We start from the raw sequence: 17,298 nt of genomic DNA, 5'->3' as shown, positions 1-17,298 counted from the left end.
TAGAAAGGGTGAATTTTACTATATGTAAATTTTACCTCAATTAAGAATGTAAACCATGCCAGGGATGGTAGCTCAAGCCTGTAATCCCAGCACTCAGGGGGCTGAGGCAGGAGGATCGTTGCAAGTTTGAGCCTAGGCTACAAACTGAGTTAAAGACCAGCCTGAACTTCACACTGAGACCTTGTCTCAAAAGATAAAAATAAGTGTGAAGAGCCGGTAAGAGGTGGCAGTGCGGAGGGACCGAGCTGAGCGGAGCCTGAAGTCGGCCGGGGGACGGTGGCTCTGTGACAGACCCAATAGAGAGACTGCAGGCCGCGAAGGCTGCTGACAAGCCATGGGGAGGAAACCGAAACACAAGAGCCAAGACAGTGCAAGGGTGACACTGATCTTGCTGCCTCGGCTGCAGAAATAGAAGGAGCTGGTGCTGCCGAAGAACAGGAACCTCAGAAGACCAAGGGGAAAAGAAACAGAGAAGAAGAAGCAGGCCTTTGATGAAGACGATATTCTGAAAGAACTGGAAGGGCTGTCTTTGGAACTCAAGGCATCAAAGCAGACAGAGGAACTGTTTCGGTGAAGCCAACAGAAAACAGTGAAGAAGAATCCATGTCAAAACAAGATGGAAAAAGAAGGGGCAGAGGCAGAAAACAAAGTCCTGACGATAACGATCGTGAAGAATCAGAAGATAAAGATTCAAAGTCAAAAAGACTGCAAAACCCAAAACGGAAATACACTCTGGGAGTGACGATGATGGTTTTAATAAACTTTCTTAAAAAACTAAACGGAAAGCTCAGAAGTCTGATAAAACGTGGGATGGCTCAGACAAGGAGCACAGTAAAAGGACCAAAGAGCCTTCTAGAGTGAACTCTTCAGGGGAGTGGCGATGAGGCCGATGAATTATTGCAGTCTAGAAAAGGATTAAAAAAAATCAAAAAAATAAGCCAGGTCCTAATGTCGGTGGTGGGAATGAAGAAGATGGCTCTTCCTTCAGAATTAAGACAGTGGCCCAACAGAAGGCAGAAAGGAAGAAACGAGACGAAGAAAAAGCAAAACTGCGGAAGCTGAAAGAAAAAGAAGAATTAGAGACAAGTACAAAGGATCAGGGTAAGCAGAACCTCAAAAGACACCTGAAGGGAAGCTGTCGGATCCAAAGTGATGGCTGACGCTGGAGCTGCTGTGGCCTCCGCGGAGAACCGAGAGACGCTCACGGCTGCGAAAGATGCTAATGAAGGAGACAAAAAGAAGAAAGATAGGAAGAAAAAGAAAACAGAAAAAGAAGATACAGAGAAAGAAAAGAAAAAAGGACCTAGCAAAGCTACTGGTTAAGCAATGCAAGAAGCTCTGGCTAAGCTTAAGGAAGAAGAAGAAGACAGAAGAGAGAAGATATAAAATGACTTGAAGAGTTAGAAGCCAAGCGGAAAGCAGAGGGATGCTTAGAACCAGAAAAAAGAGAAAGGAAAAGCAAAAAGAAGGAGAAAGAAAAGATCGCTTGAAAAAAGAAGGGAAACTTTTAACTAAATCCCAGAAAGAAGCTAGAGCCTGAGCTGAAGCTACCCTTAAACTCCTACAAGCTCAGGGTGTTGCAGTGCCATTAAAGACTCTCTGCCAAAGAAAAGGCCAATGTATGAAGACAAAAAGAAGAAAAAAGCGCCACAGCAGCTAGAAAATAAAGAAGTGTCCAGGGCAGTGGAGCTAAGTGCTGCTGTTGGCGTTGTGGAGCGAGGTGTACCAGAGAAAGAAGGAACACCCCACCCTGTGCACCCAGAAGAAGAAGAAGGTGAGGATGGCGGACTGGGTGAGTGGGAAGCCATGGCCAGTGGTGACGACAGAGAAAAAGGCAGGACAGTTCACACAGAAGTAAAAGAGAACCCTGAAGAAGAGGAGGAAGAGGAAGATGCAGACGAGGAGAGTGAGGAAGAGGAGAAGGAGAAGGAGAGAGTGAAGCCAGTGAAGGTGACGAGGACGATGCAAAGACGTCAGATGAGAAAGAGTCAGGGAAAACAGACACGAAGCAAAGAAATAAGCTCAGACTCTGAGTGTGACTCTGATGATGATCGAACTAAAGAAGAACAAGCTTATGACGAAGCAAAACGGAGAATTGAGAAATGGCAGCTTGAACATAGTAAAAATGTAAATACAGAAAAGCTAAGAGCCCCTATTATTTGTGTGCTAGACCATGTTGACACAAGGAAGACAAAAACTCTAGATAAGCTTCATCATACACATGTCCAAGATGGTGAAGCATGTGGTATCACACAGCAGATCAGGGCCACCAATGTTCCCCTGGAAGCTATTAATGAGCAGACTAGGATGATTAAGCATTTTGATAGAGACAATGTACGAATCCCAGGGATGCTGATTATCGATACTCCTGAACATGAGTCTTTCAATAACCTTAGAAACAGAGGAAGCTCTCTTTGTGATATTGCCATTTTAGTTGTTGATATTATGCATGGTTTGGAGCCCCACACAACTGAATCCATCAGCCTTCTCAAAACTAAAAAATGTCCTTCATTGTCACACTTGATAAGATTGATAGGTTATATGACTGAAAGAAGAGTCCTGACTCTGCTGTAGCTGCTACTTTAAAGAAGCAGAAAAAGAATACAAAAGATGAATTTGAGGAGCGAGCAAAGGCCACTATTGTAGAATCTGCACAGCAGAGCCTGAATGCTGCTTTGTTTTATGAGAACAAAGATCCCCGGACTTTTGTGTCCTTGGCACCTACCTCCGCACATACTGGTGATGGCATGGGAAGCTTGATCTGCCTTCTTGTTGTTAACTCAGACCATGTTGAGCGAGAGACTTGCACACTGTGAAGAGCTGCAAGTGCCAGTGATGGAGGTCAAAGCGCTCCCGGGAATGGGCACCACTACAGATGTCATCCTGATCAAGGGTCGTTTGAAGGAGGGAGACACGATCATAGTTCCGGAGTGGAGGGGCCCATTGTCACTCAGATCCGCAGCCTGCTATTGCCTCCTCCTATGAAGGAACTGCACGTGGAGAGCCAGTATGAGAAGCATAAAGAAGCAGAAGCAGCCCAAGGAGTAAAGATTCTTGGAAAAGACCTGGAGAACACATTGGCTGGTTTACTCCTCCTGGTGGCTTACAAAGAAGATGAAGTTGCTGTTCTTAAAGATGAACTGACCCATGAGTTGAAGCAGACACTACATGCTATCAAACTAGAAGAAAAAAAGGCGTCTATGTGCAGGCGTCTACGCTGGGCTCTGAAAACATCAGAAGTGACTCCCTCCACGGGAATCAACATCGGCCCCATGCACAAGAAGGACGTCATGAAGGCCTCGGTGATGCTGGAGCACAACCTACAATACGCTGTCATTTTGGCCTTCGATGTGAGAACTCAATGGGATGCACAAGAAATGCCAGACAGTTTAGGAGTTAGAATTTTTAGCGCAGAAATTATTTATCACTTATTTGATGCCTTTATGAAATATAGACAAGACTACAAGAAGCAGAAACAAAAAGAATTTAAGTCCATAGCAGTATTTCCTTGCAAGATGAAAACCGTCCCCCAGTGTCTTCAATTCTCGGAACCCGATAGTGATAGGGGTGACTGTGGAAGCTGGGCAGGTGAAACAGGGCATACCCATGTGTGTCCCCAGCAAGAACTTGGTTGACATTGGAATGGTAACAAGTATTGAAATAAACCACAAACAAGTGGACATTGCAAAAAAAAAAAAAAAAAAAGACAGGAAGTTTGTGTCAAAATAGAGCCGATCCCTGGTGAGTCTCCTAAGACGTCTGGGAGGCATTTTGAGGCTACCGACATTCTCCTCTGTAAGATCAGCCGGCAGTCCATCGATGCCCTCAAAGACTGGTTCTGAGATGAAATACAGAAGAGTGACCAGCAGCTTATTGTGGAGCTCAAGAAAGTGTCTGAAATCATTTAATGTTTCCACGTGGGCAGGCATTGGGGTAATACAATGTTCTGTTGTAACACCACCTCCAAGGCAAGACAGAGGACAGATCCGGTGTGTGTGGACACTGATGGGTTTGGTGTATGAAATGTTTTCCATGAGAATCCAAGAAGCTTACACCGATTTGACAGTGGTCAGTCCCTCATCCCCAAGTCCCTGTGTGTCATCTGCCCGCCCTCTGTGCCCTGTCCTCTTCCCTACTTGGCTGATGTTTTAAAGTTTGCCCTTCACCAAATTTGGATTTTTATTACAGATCTAAAGCTCTTTCAATTTTATACTGATTAAATCAGTCCTGCAGTAAAAAAAAAAGGACAAAAATAAATAGTAAATAAAAAAGAGTGCAAACTGTATAAAACTTCGCACGTGACACTTCTCTAAATTCACATAAACCAATAACGTGTTGCTGGGGAGGAACATTTAATGATGCAAAAAATTCACAGCATTGTTGAGTGACGGTCCATGTTGCACAACGACATACAGTGACAGGCAAATGCATGTGTTTATAAGTACGCACACCTGCCACACACTAGTAGAAAGAAAAACTGCTAGACAAAACACTAAAAGATGGTGTCCAAGAGTCTCTCTGGTGAGCCGGGTTACAGCTGATCTTTATTTTCTTTGGCTCCCTGTGTTTCCTGATTTTCCCACAGTGACCACACGTGGTCCTGGCTCTTCACAGCAGAGTCCAAGGCTGGCTCAGGGAAGCTGGAGGAGGTGGCCCCTCCATGGCTGGGAAAACAGCAGCCTCCAGTTGACCTCTGGGCCCTGTCTTGTCGTCATTTATCTTCCCTTCCTGGGAAGATAACATGAAAGCCTGGAAAAGGAAGTCCAAATCTGGTTTCAGAAGCCGCCTTCAGACACCACCAGGCATTGGGCCCTCTCTGAACCTGTATCTCGCGGGGGCTCACTCTGCCCCTGCTGCCCTGGTACTATGAACCAGTGAAGGCCAAGAGGCGCCCCCTGCTGCCCAGAAGATGACTTGCAGTTAATCACATCAACTGTGATCCAGCCTCTTTGTGTCTGTGAACCCTCTATAACATGGGGATGAAGATGGTGTGTGCGTTTTGCACGAGTGTACGCCTCCCATGTGGGCATGCATACCTGTGTGAATCGTCGCCATATTCAGCTAATGTTTGGGAGGATCGTGAAATCCAGTTGATAGGGTGGGGACCATAGCTCAGTGGCAGAGTGCCTGCCTAGCATGCATGTAACCCTGGGTTCCATCTCCAGCCCTGAAAAAAAAAAATCCAACCAATAGACATATGAGCCTTCTGGTTTTATTTTCAGGGCACATGGGGATCCAAGAATTACAGTTCTGAACCCTCAAAGTAATTTTAAAATGGTTGAAGTGCTTTTATATGTGTATGTTCCTACGTATATTTCCTAACATTTCCCTCTCTGTCCACTTCTCTCATTAGCACTACTGCTATCCTCTTGAACAATTCTCTTCTCCAACCTCTCTGGCCTCTAACTTGTGATCTTCCTGCTTCAGCCTCCTAAGTAGCTGAGACCACAGATGTGTGCCACTAAACTCAGTTCATTTGACACCTACTATGTGCCAGATTCCATTCCAGGCCATTAGTAAACAAAACAGATGAAGAACCCCTCACTCCACGCGGAGATTACAGAGCCCCACCTCAGAGCTGGTCCCAGACATCCGGTTTTCCTCTACCCCCTCCCCCCGCCATCTTCCTTATTCTGCTATCTGGAACCCTAGAAAACCCTGAGCCTCCTCTTCAGGCAAGAGGCTGTGGCGGAGGAGGCAAAGCCAGGTTGTCACCAGCAGGCAGGCCGAGGTGCAGGCTGGGCACCACCCTCAGTCACCCACAGATGGCGTCCATGACAAGTGGCACGCACCACCCGGCTGGAGCATGTATGATGGCTATGTTCAGCGGCTCTCTTCTTGGCCCCAGACCGTTTACACAATGAGCCAGTTACACAATGGTCTCCTGGTGGCCATGGGGCTCCCCGGGCTTCCTGTGGACTGAGTTCCTACTGAATACAGCATGGTGGTGTCTACCAGCCCAGATAGGGATTCTCTTCCATCACAGTGCCCCACACTGGCACAGCCTCAGCGGGTACAGTGGGAGGGGACCAGGACATGGACCTGTCCCCAGCTCCACTCCTTAGTACCTATGAAGCCTCTGCCACATTGTGTGTCTTCATCTGTATAATGTGTTAGCTTCTCCCTTGATGGGGTGGAGTAAACGAGATGTACCTAAAGTGTTTTAGATGTCTGTCCTCCCTGTCCACTCAGGGCTACCAGGCACCTGGAAACCAACCCCCAGAGACTGCCTCTTGGAGGGGTTGCCTCAGTTACCAAAGTCACAGGCATGTTCCTGTACACGACCCAGAAATTTACAGGCAACTAACTGCAAGCAAGAGAAAGCAACCAGAGCTGACGTTAGCAGAAAGGAAATTTAGCAAGAACATATTATTTGACTTACAGAACCACAAGAAATTGTCCAGGTCTCTATCCAGAACGCAAGGTGAACCTTATTAAAATTAGTTAAAATGCACACTTAGTTTTGTATCTTGCATAGCGTGTGTTCAATAAATGCTCTAATAACCCTAAAAGCCCCTCATCATGTGACAGTGGTGCTCAGAAGCCTGTGATAGTTCCAGTTGTTCACCTGGCCCCTGGGCTCTGGACATAGGTACGGGTGGGTGCAGAAGCCTTCGATTCTTGGGCAGGAACATCCACATACCGTTGGAGTCACCTACCACTCAGCTTCCATTGCTGCCCTCCCCCAGGAATTCAGATGGCTGCTCTGACTGGCTGGATCCCGGACCTTGATTGCCTTTGTTTCAAAGAAGGCTGGAATCTCAGTGGCTGGAAGGTCACAGGCCTGCGTGCCCCTTCTCTCTGCTCCTGCCCACTCTCTCCCTCCTTTATTTCCTCTCTCTTCCTCCATCCAGGGCGCCACAGCAGGCCTTTCTCTCCACCTGGGTAGAGGAAAGTGAGCGGCACAGGCCACTGCTGTGAGGCCACACTTTGTTTCTCTGGTTCAGCTTGGGGACTCAGGGTGGTTGGGGGACTGGTGGGGCAGGCGTGGAGTGATCTCTGAGGCCCTGTAGCAGGACTCTATCAGATGCCACCCAACAGACCCTAAGCTCCTCATTTCTAAAGTATACAAACTAGGATCTGGAAAAGCAGATTTATGTAACTATCAGTGGCTTTTCTTAATTGGTGCATCCCAGGAGGAACGTCTTACTTTAAAAACTTGGGAGGTTGCCAGGCTCCAAGAACAAGAGTAAAACATGATCCCATGGCCCAGTCACCATCTCCTTCCAACCAACCCCATGCTACAGCCATCAGGGAACTTTTCATCCTGAGTGCCCTTGTTTGAGAGTCCCGGCCTATCGGTCCCTCACAATGGCCAGGGCCAGCTCAGAGGTGCAGCCTCTGCTGTCTGCTCGGGTTCCACTTGGGAGGTGACTCCGACCTCCTGAGAGCCACCACCCCGCCCTGTGCTCCCCACCCCACCCATACCATCCATCCTGCACACAGCAGTCAGAAGGAATGTTCCAGAAAGGCATATCTGGTCACACTCTTGCTCTGGGCCCTACTCTGAAAGAAAAACATGGCCCTGCAGGGAAGAATTGGGGGGTTTTCCATAAAGTGTCTGTTTAGCCAGTAGCTCCTCTAGAGTGCAGGTCGTTGGACGGTGACACCCCCCAATCCTACCTTGATCCCCAACTCTGCCCACATGCAGGGAGAGGGAGAGGGAGAGGGAGGGGAAAGAGTCTAGGCAGGCCTGACTTCCTTTTTCTCCTGCTGCCTTTTCTGGAGCAGCTTCCAGGCCTGGGGTCCTCCCCAGGTTCCCCCAAGTGAATATGGCACCACCCTCTGTGTGTTCTGGAGGTTTGCTGCAGGACCCCCCCACAGATGCCCAGCTCCCTTATGTAAAATAAAGCAGTGTTTATCTACAACCTACCCACATCCTCCTTCCACTTTAAATGATCCCTAGATTATTTCTAATACCGGATCCAAAGTAAATGCCGTGTAAATAGTGGTTACTCCGTGTTGTCTGGGGAACCATGACAGGGAGAAGCCTGTACATGGTCATTAGAAACCACCCGAAGCCTAACTACAGGGTGCACGAACAGGACCTGAGGTGAGCAGCACTTGGGCACCGAGAGTCACAGAAAGGCCACGGGCCTGTGAATGGGGAGCAGCAACAGCAGAGCCGAGAACACGTCCCCCCTCACCCCGCAGGCTCTGGGTGGTGCCCAACATGCCACATGCTGCAATGTTGCATTTTGGAACTTCCTGGAATTTTTTTCTGAATATTTTTCACCTGCAGTAGGTTGAACCCACAAATACGGATATTGAGGGCATGGAGGGCGGACTGTGTTCTGTCACCTGAGCCACAAGGGGCAGGTATCGCCTGCCAGGAAGAGAAAGAGGGGAGCCCTCACACTGCCCAGTGCTTGTTTTGATGTAACCACACTGGCTCTACAAATGAACCTGCATGGCTGCCATGGCCACCCTGAATTAGGCTAGGAGACATAAAAGATAGGTAGAAAGCACACGAGAAAATCATAACATTGTACTTTTAAGAAGATTGCAAATGCCGACATCCAGTTGGAGTTACCCAAGGTGATCCCCACCACCTTTGGTTAAATTCAGGCTCCTTCCCTTTCAGATCTTCACATCTGCAATTTTTAGGAATATCGAAAGTCTGTAATTTGGTTTAATTGAAATAAAAACAAAGAGTAGAAACCCGATCCTTAAGATAAAGGAATAGGTTAAGAAAATCTAAAGAAAATTTAAATTACCTATTAAAAAAAAAAAGCTGGGTGTGGTGGTGCATGCCTGTAATCCCAGCACTCAAGAGACTGAGGCCGGAGGCTCATTGCAAGCTGGAGACCCGCCTGGGCTACACAGAGAGCTCAAGGCCAGTGTGAACTGTGTAGTGAGGCCCTGTCTCAAAAAGGCAAAAAACAAAAAAAACAAAAAAAAACTGGGCTCATACCTATAATATGGGCCAGTACCCTTCAGGAGTGCTCCTTGTCTTGGGGTTTCTACCTCCTTGAGAGAAGCATAAATGTTCCCTGATTCCCTGTTCCAGAAAATAAATACCTCCCTCTCTTGAGGGTCTGCACTCTTTTCCTTTCAGTCTGTACCTTTTAATTGTTGCTAGTAAATCCCTTCCTGTGCTTTTACTGCCTAGACCTGAAAATTCTTTTTCCATGACAGGAGTCAGCTAACCTGCAAACATTCTGCAGGTAGGGTGGGCTAGGTTCCTTAATTTGGCTTCAGGACACTCCTCACACCCTGTTCAGTGATAACCCCACCTTGCAGATGTGGTTGAGCTAGTGGCTCTTTCTGAGATGTGGGAATGGGGAATGACAGGGTCAAATTTAGTAGCGCCCCCATCATACTCTCCACAAAAGGTAATGACTGTCCCTGTGGCTGAGGCCTGGCGCCCCAAGGGCCATACATTTTGCATGGGACCAACTCAAGATGCTGTGCATGGTGGGAGGGCAGAGGAGGCTTTCTAAAAGAGATGGTGCCAGGGCCTGGACCACGGCAGCTGCATGTTCAAAGGTACAGAGGCTGACGATTACTCCTCGGAGTTAGCACTTCCCCAGGTTGGTGTCAGCTGAGAGGCTTCTCTGAGCATGGGCCAATCTGATCCTGTCTGTGCAGGACCACCTGGATGACTGTCCTTGAATAAAGCAGAGTTATCTCCATTTTGACTAATCCTGGCCCTGTCTCCATGTGCTGATATGTACAGAGCCGGCTAGGCCATTTCTTTATCCTTTCAATTGACTTTAAGCAAAGTAAATAGGGTGAACTGAGGTGACGATGCGCAATCTTTGAAGGTAGACAACAGTTGCTGTTTCCCTGTCCCACAATTCCCCCAAAATATGATTGAGCCACCACTCCACAGCTGTCTTCTGGGATCAATGTAGAGATAAGAGGCTATGACTTTCCAGGGCAGGAATGTTTACACATCAGAACTGAAGCACCCGCCCCAAAACATTAGCCGTTATCTCAGTTATGCTATGCAGATTGGTCTTCCTGCATGACCTTCTCTCTGCTTATGGCAAAGGTGATTTCAGGCCTCTTACCTAGCCCAGCTCACAGCACTCACTCATCCTCCAGCTGCTCCCTTCTTCACAAGTTGGCAAAATCCAGGTTGAGCCCTGGGTCAAGACCTTTGTTCCGGTGAACCGTTATTTTGGCTGTACTTAGGAGCCCCTTGGCTCCCCACAACTATAAACATGTCTTAGTGTCTTTATTCCAACTGTGGGGGGGGGAGGAGAAGAAGAAGAAGAAGAAGAAGAAGAAGAAGAAGAAGAAGAAGAAGAAGAAGAAGAAGAAGAAGAAGAAGAAGAAGAAGAAGAAAGAAGAAGAAGGAAGAAGAAGAAGCCCATTAGAGCTTTCAGTAAGCCTCGGAGCAAGCCATGGGGAGCCCGGGAAGAGAAAAGTCAGAAAGCGCCTCCCATGCGCTTACCTACCATGCGCAGGCTCCCTCACCCCTCAGCAAGCTACTGGCAGGCTGAGTAGGTAGCAACTGAGGGACAAAAACCAATTGAGTATTTTTTGTTTGGTTGACTTTGCGGGCCTGGGGCCAGTGGTCTGAGCATTTATTGGGAGGATAACAGCGTGCAGTGTGGCAAATATGGGGGATTTCCTTCTGTGTTGTTTTTGAAATCCAATATTGTTTTCACTGTTTTGCCTGGTTCTGGTTTATTGTGTTGCTTTATTCAATGTTCTCTTTCGATTGGTTTTATTCTGTTTTGTTTGGTTCGATTTTGCTATGTCTGATAGAACGGACAACTATTATGAAGATAAGAAATACTATGGTAGCCATTGTTGATTTCCTGTTATCCTGCTTCGAAGTTCCGTACCAATGTCACTGCTTTGTTTTGGTTGGCTTTATTCTGTTTTGTTTTTATTGGGTTTTATTGTCTTTAAATTTTTTTAAATGAATATAGTGTCTGCTCCTCAGGGGTGGTGGTACATGCCTGTAATACCAGAGTCAGGAGGCTGAGGTAGGAGGATCGCTATGAGTTTGAGGCCAGCCTGAGCTACGTAGTGAATTTAAGGCTACCCTGAACTGCATAGTGAGAGCTTATCTCACAGCAACAAGAACAGAAAAAGTTTTCTGAAAAATAAATATATACATTTACACACATACATTTGTATGTGTATGTATGCAATGATAAGGCAAATATAATAAGATAATAACTTGAATAATCTGGAATCTCTATAAGAATGTTTATGCTATTTTGGAAACATTCTTTAAGTTGGTTGTTATTTTGAAGTTTAAAAGTTAAATTTAAGAGTGTTAATCACAGTTATAACAGAAGTGGGTACCATTGCTGAGTAGCTACTATGGGCTCCTCATTTAATCGGACACTAACCACACAGAATAGGTATTATTACTCCCGTTTTATAAAAGAAGAACAAGTCTTTGAGTAGTTAGTGGCTCTCCCAAGATCACACAGCTTACAGAAGTAGTATTTGAACCCAGGCCAAGCTGGCTTAAGAAACTCTCTCTCAACCCTTTGGGAGATGGAGAAATAGTCAAGGAAACAGACAACAGTTGCACAGGGTGACAATTAGGGACACAGGTTCTGAAAGGAGCCATGACTACTAGGAAGGCTTTACAGAGGAGGTGACCTCTGAGCTGGGCCTTAAAGCCTGCGTAGGAGTTTCTCACTCAGGGAAAGAAGCTCTTCAGGTGAAAGAAGTATCATAGTCAAGGCCTCAGAAATTCGGAAGGATGCAGCTTAGAGTTTTTCTGGGCCTCACCAACCTACAGACAAGAACTGTAGCTCTGTGCAGTTGTCTGTGAATGCCCGTCACGTTTCTCTGGAAGTGCTAGCATTCCATACCTCCATCAATTTGCTCAACAGAAAATGCCCCCGCCCTCACTCTGCAAACCTCAGCCTCAGCATCCGCTTGCCGTTTCTTGGCAGTTACCCCGTGGCTGAGTTACTTATTTCTGAGTCTCCCCTTTTCCTGTCTGTGAAGAGGAGCCCATGTGATAGCTACTTTCAGGGTCAGGTGAAGGCTAAGGAGAAAAATGCTGGCCAAGAGCTTGGCTTGGTTTCTGGGATGGATTCAAAGACCATGGCTGTTCTCAGGCACTGGGGACCTGAAGCCTGAGAACAGCAGAGACTGGCCAAGTGCTCACCACCAAGGAAAGTGAGACAAGGCTTGGCCCCAGGTTCCGCTCCTCACTGACCTCCCCTTGATCCCCGCCTGCCAAACCGCCCACCCCCACCCTGTCCCCAGCCCTGGGCTCTGCCCCCAAGGACAGAGCTAAGCAGAGTGGCTCTCTCCGCCCAGGGGTTCATTTTGGGATGGACCCTCTGCTTTGGAGGCTCTGCTGAGCACACACCTACTTCCTAATGAGGCTGAGACCCTGGGACATTTGGCAGCTAACTGCCCATTTCTTTTTTTTTTTTTTTTTTTAATTTTATTTAAGGAGAAAAAGAAAAAAAAAGCAGAAAAAGGGTACAAGTTATACAGAATTTCAGAAAAAAAATAAAGAGTAGGAAATCACTAGTTAATGGATTAACTGCCCATTTCTTTCCGTTTGTGTTTCCCAGGGCCGGAGGAAGCCAAACTGCTCGGAGACAGTTACATGCTACAGTATCCTGAGAAAAACAAGTGGGAGCCGCCACACACACACACACACACACACACACACACACTCATGCACACACACGCATACACACACTCATGCACACACACACGCATACACACACCCATGCACACACACATGCACGTGCACATACACACAGTCTTCATGGAGAGCTGCTTCGCTGCCTCCAGCCCCCTCCCCAGCACCAGCTGCCATAGGGGGCTTCTACCTGCCATCCCAGCACACAGTTGGTGGCCCCAGGAGCTGGTTCAAGTCCCACACCATCCTGGAGGCCTCAGGCCTGGAGTGGCCAGGTCTGGTCTGCAGGTGCTCATGGCCTAAAGTACAGGCCCTGGGCTCGGAGCCTCTTACATCTTGTTGCTATGAAATATGTCCTTTACACCACTCCATACCTCAGAATGATCATGCTGCTGATAACACCCCCCCCCACTCCACCCACCACCCACCAGCCTTGGGAGGCTGGTGTCCTCCAGGATCAGGTGATCCAAAGGGGCCTTTTTAGAGACTGTAGTCTGGAGAAGAGAGTCTTTTTTAGCATAGCAAGGTAAGAGAGACTTCTCATGAGAGTTTATCAGTGAGAGTTTATCAGTGAGAGTTTATCATCAGAGTCCATGGTGTCTGGTCATCTTTTAGGACCTGCCCTGTGAGGCCAGATGGCTACAAAGGCCTCATCCCTTCTGCTCTTTGTCCTCAGAATCGCCATGAGCCCCTCCCACACTTGCAACCCCAATCCAAGACCAGAATGGCATTCGAAGCATGGTGTATGAGAGGCTGGTGCCTCTGGTGGTAGAGTTTACCAATAATCAAGAAATATGGAACAGTTAAGTTTATGGATCCACTACAAGAGAGCAGTGGACAAGTTCAAGAGAGGATGGTGTCATCATGGTGAAAAGCTGAGATATTTATACCTGATTTTAACATAGTAGGGGGTCTGGAAGTGTCATCCATGAACACTCTCTCCTGAGGTCACAGTGGTTCCATTGTCCTATCCATCTAAATTCTGAGGGTAGCCAGGTGGTGTTTGAAGACTTAGTAATGTTTGTTTTGTTCATGTCCAGTGCCTTCGGTGTCACTACAAACAGTCCTTCCAGACAGAATTAATTAACAAGTCTATAAAGCGGTCAAGGGGATCAGAATGAAATATAAATGTTTGAACTTGATAAGGACTTTTGATGTGCTACTGAGATAGGGAAAGAAATGGTATTTTTAAAGACATGACAAGCAGTTAGATTAGCTAGTGATGTATGCATAGTTCTCGGAAGTAGCTTAGAGGGTAGAAAGTTAATGATTTACCAAAGACTCATCCATCATTCAGCGGCAATGTGGCCTTCAAAGAAACAGAGGTAAAACTGCCATGATTCCCCACACAGACAGGAGGGTGACAACACACCCTGGAAGTCAAACACCCAGAGGAGCTGAAACCTGAGTAGGAACAGGAGGAAACTGAGGCAAAGAGGAGATAGGGAGTTCAACTCACCCCATTCACAGGGTAAGTTGTGGGTGTGTTGACTTACCCTGCAGTGAGAGGAATTTGAAAGATTTATTAAGCAGAAACATAGAAGTATGCACTCAGAGACAGAGAGACACATTACATTTTGGGGTTGGGAATTTTATATGATCTTGGGGGCATCTTTAAAATGGGTGGCACAGGATGGATCTGTGCTCCATTTGGTAGGTTAGGGTCAAATGCAAATCATTTCCATGTGCTTGAAGTTTCATAAGCTGCTGCCCATTCATATTGCTGCTTCCTTCAGGATGGAGGCCTTGGGAGGAAGAGCGATTTATAGGTAAAAAACCACAGCCCCAATTTACAGGTTTATTGTACCTTTTAGACACTTAGGACTTTTTTTTATGCGCAAAAGACATTGTGTAACTTTGGCATCCTCTCTTGAACTTGTCCTTTCCTGAAGCTGCAATTTTTTAAAAGTACAACTTAAGCAGGGCCAGGGGTTTAGCTCAGTGGCATAAGTGCCTGCTTGGCAAACACAAGGTTGTGAGTTCAATCCCCAGTACCCCCCCCAAAAAAGTACAATTAAACATCATACCACAGCAATAAATATGTACCTATGGACATATTTGTTTATAACAGCTACATCTTGGAAACAACTCAAATGTCCATCAATTGATGAACGAATAAAGAAAAATATGATTTTTTAATACCATGGAGTATTACCCAATCATGAAGAAATACTGGAGACATTTATAGTTAAAGGGCTGCACCTTGAGACCTGACTCTTAGGTGAAATAAATTGAACACACGTGTAAAAATCACATTGTTTCTCTGGCATGAGAAACTGAAAGTGTAAATAGGAACCAAAATGTATAATAGAAATGGTGACGGAGAAAGAAGTTGTTCAAAAGGAAAGGGGAACTAGGACTGAAAAACAATGAGAAAAAAGGATAAAACGGAAACAAAGCTTTGTAAATAAGGACAGAAAGAGGGGTTGAAGGGAGCAGAGGAGAATGAAAAAAAGAGAAATCAAGATATATCATGTAAGGCAGGTGCTTATGCCGCTGAGCTAAATCCCCAGTCCCCCCCCCCCTTTTTTTTTTGGTACTGGGGATCGAACTCATGACCTTGCACTTACCAGGCAGGCACTTTAGCCACTGAGCTAAATCAACGGCATAAGCACCTGCCTGGCAAGCACAAGGTCATGTGTTCAATCCCCAGTACTGAAAAAAAAAAAGATACATCATGTATGATTGACATCATGTATGATTACGAATTCTCTTTGATGAATGTGATCGCTAAGCACACCTGCTTATTGTGCCACTCATCACTTATCATACCAATGAACTTAATTTAAAAAATGCAATTTAAAAACTATTTTTGTCTCCTTTTGGAGGTAGGATAGGAGAAATAAAGATACCAAAAAGACAAGGAGAAGCATAACTAAACCTGTGCAACTTCCAAAACCCTGTCAAAATTAGCTGAGGCAATCCATAGCCGCGTTCCCTTGGTTAAAAGCTCCAGGTTCCTCAGGGATACTGAAAGCCCACAAGTTGGCTTAAATTTTAAAAAGTAAAGAGTAGAAACCTGATCCTAAGATAGAGGAACAGGTTGAGAGAATTCAAAGAATGCTTAAATTATCCATTTTAGGGAAGGGAAAAAAAAACTAGCTCATACCATTAGTGGGATTCTGAGGTGCTGGAGGCTGGAAAGATTCTTTCCACGTTCTTGTTGCTCTGAACACAGAATTGGTCAAGACGTGTGCAAAAAGTATCAGGGTTTCACGTGTACTGAATGTGGAAGCAGCACGCGCCGCAGAGTGAAAGCTGGCCACTGAGAGGAGTCACAGTGGCCACGAGGCCAACGGCTGCCTCCTTTTGCATCTGCAGTTCCGATGTCAGATCTAGGCTGCCTTGGCAAAAACCTACTTGCTTTCATACCAGAAGAACTGAAGGCAGCATCCTCTGACTGGTCCCAGGTCCAGGATCTGTGTGATTGACAAGTATGCCCATTTGCTCCATCAGCTGGCCATGAAATAATCTCCTTCCTCGATACCTATAAAGTGGGCCGTTCTGGGGAGTGGCCTACCTTTCCTGGGGTTCCCACTCCCTCAAGAGAGGTATAAATGTTCCCCGTTCCAGGAAATAAGCACCTCTCTCTTACACTCTATTTCTTGCATTTGGCTTTTTTTTTACATTTCTGTCTAATAAGTCCCTTTGTGCCTCTTACCGACATCCTGAAAATTATTTTGCTGATTCAATAATATAGGCAGCATAATGGGGGCAGGTGTAGGATCACCACCCTCCATTCCTAGGCAATTCAAACCTAGGCAATCCCTCGAGGGCCAACTCTCAACCTTGCCCTGGAAAGGAAACAAAGACCCAGAACCCTCCAAGGAAAATCCTGAAATTTCTAAACCAAGACACAGGCACACTAGACCTCCCTGCTTGCCCTAGAATAGCCTTTCTTCCTCTGGAGCTCACCAAAAGTTCATTCACGTAGACTGTATCTTATACTTAAATTTGTAACAGAGTGAATTATGGAAAGGACACGTACAACAGCACCCTGTCCATCAATCATGCTGTCAGGATCGCTTCGGCAGACCCCAGACAGGAGGGGTTTTATTTTCTCATTGCTGAGACAAAATATTCACCACCCAAAGTTAAAGGAAGAAAGGCTTATTCAGTTCACAGTTTGCATTTTATAGCTGGCTGAGTCCAAAGCAGGGTGGCATGGCAGATCAACATCACAGAGGAGAAACAGTTCATGGTGAACAGAAGGCAGAAGGCAGGAAGCTACAAGTGACTGGTGATCATGTCAGCCCTCTCAGTCTCTACCTCAGGGTGGTGTGGTGGATTGACAACCGGTGGGCAGCTTGTAACACCCAGCTGAACTGAATCAGCACGGTTCTGGGTGTGGATGGCCCACTGAGGATTGCCGCCAACATAAAAAATAGAACCGGAGAGGAAAATATGGTTTCTCCCGTTGCCACTGGCTTTCCTGGAGGAGTTTGTCAAGCTTCTTTCCTGACATGAACTCAGCAGTTCTCATCATCGGAGGAGCTCAGGGCCTCACTGTCACTGAGGATGGCTGTGATACTTTTTGGAGAGCCCTGGTCCTTACTTTGAACATCACTTCCTGGCTCCAGTGCAGATCCCTCAGCCTGCTGGCAGACTTTCTAGCTTCCACTGCTGACCTTTGGGCCTTCCCAGAGCAGATCCATGAAACAGACTTGCCTGAGGCCTTGTCATGGGCTCTAGATCTTCTGCTGGACTCATGCAGG

At 46.5% G+C, this 17,298-nt stretch overlaps 1 long non-coding RNA gene and 1 pseudogene across 1 annotated transcript; one reads left to right on the top strand and one right to left on the bottom strand.

The window, feature by feature from the left end:
• The first annotated feature begins 334 nt into the window (after positions 1-334).
• On the top strand, positions 335-3,908 carry LOC100731096 (eukaryotic translation initiation factor 5B-like; annotated as a pseudogene).
• Positions 3,909-4,342: 434 nt separating this feature from the next.
• LOC134476001 (uncharacterized) lies at positions 4,343-16,026 on the bottom strand. Its single transcript, XR_010047389.1, has 3 exons — positions 15,693-16,026; positions 5,037-5,167; positions 4,343-4,749 (listed from the first exon to the last, which is right to left on the bottom strand). It is a non-coding gene; the product is annotated as an uncharacterized LOC134476001 (long non-coding RNA).
• Positions 16,027-17,298: the final 1,272 nt, after the last annotated feature.

Source organism: Cavia porcellus, unplaced genomic scaffold (assembly GCF_034190915.1).
Source record: "Cavia porcellus strain 051 isolate PalLab524CR breed Dunkin Hartley unplaced genomic scaffold, mCavPor4.1 scaffold_5, whole genome shotgun sequence".
NCBI classification, from domain to species: domain Eukaryota; kingdom Metazoa; phylum Chordata; class Mammalia; order Rodentia; family Caviidae; genus Cavia; species Cavia porcellus.
The sequence above is the reverse complement of the archived record's forward strand: the minus strand, read 5'-3'. Positions and strand labels throughout refer to the sequence as shown.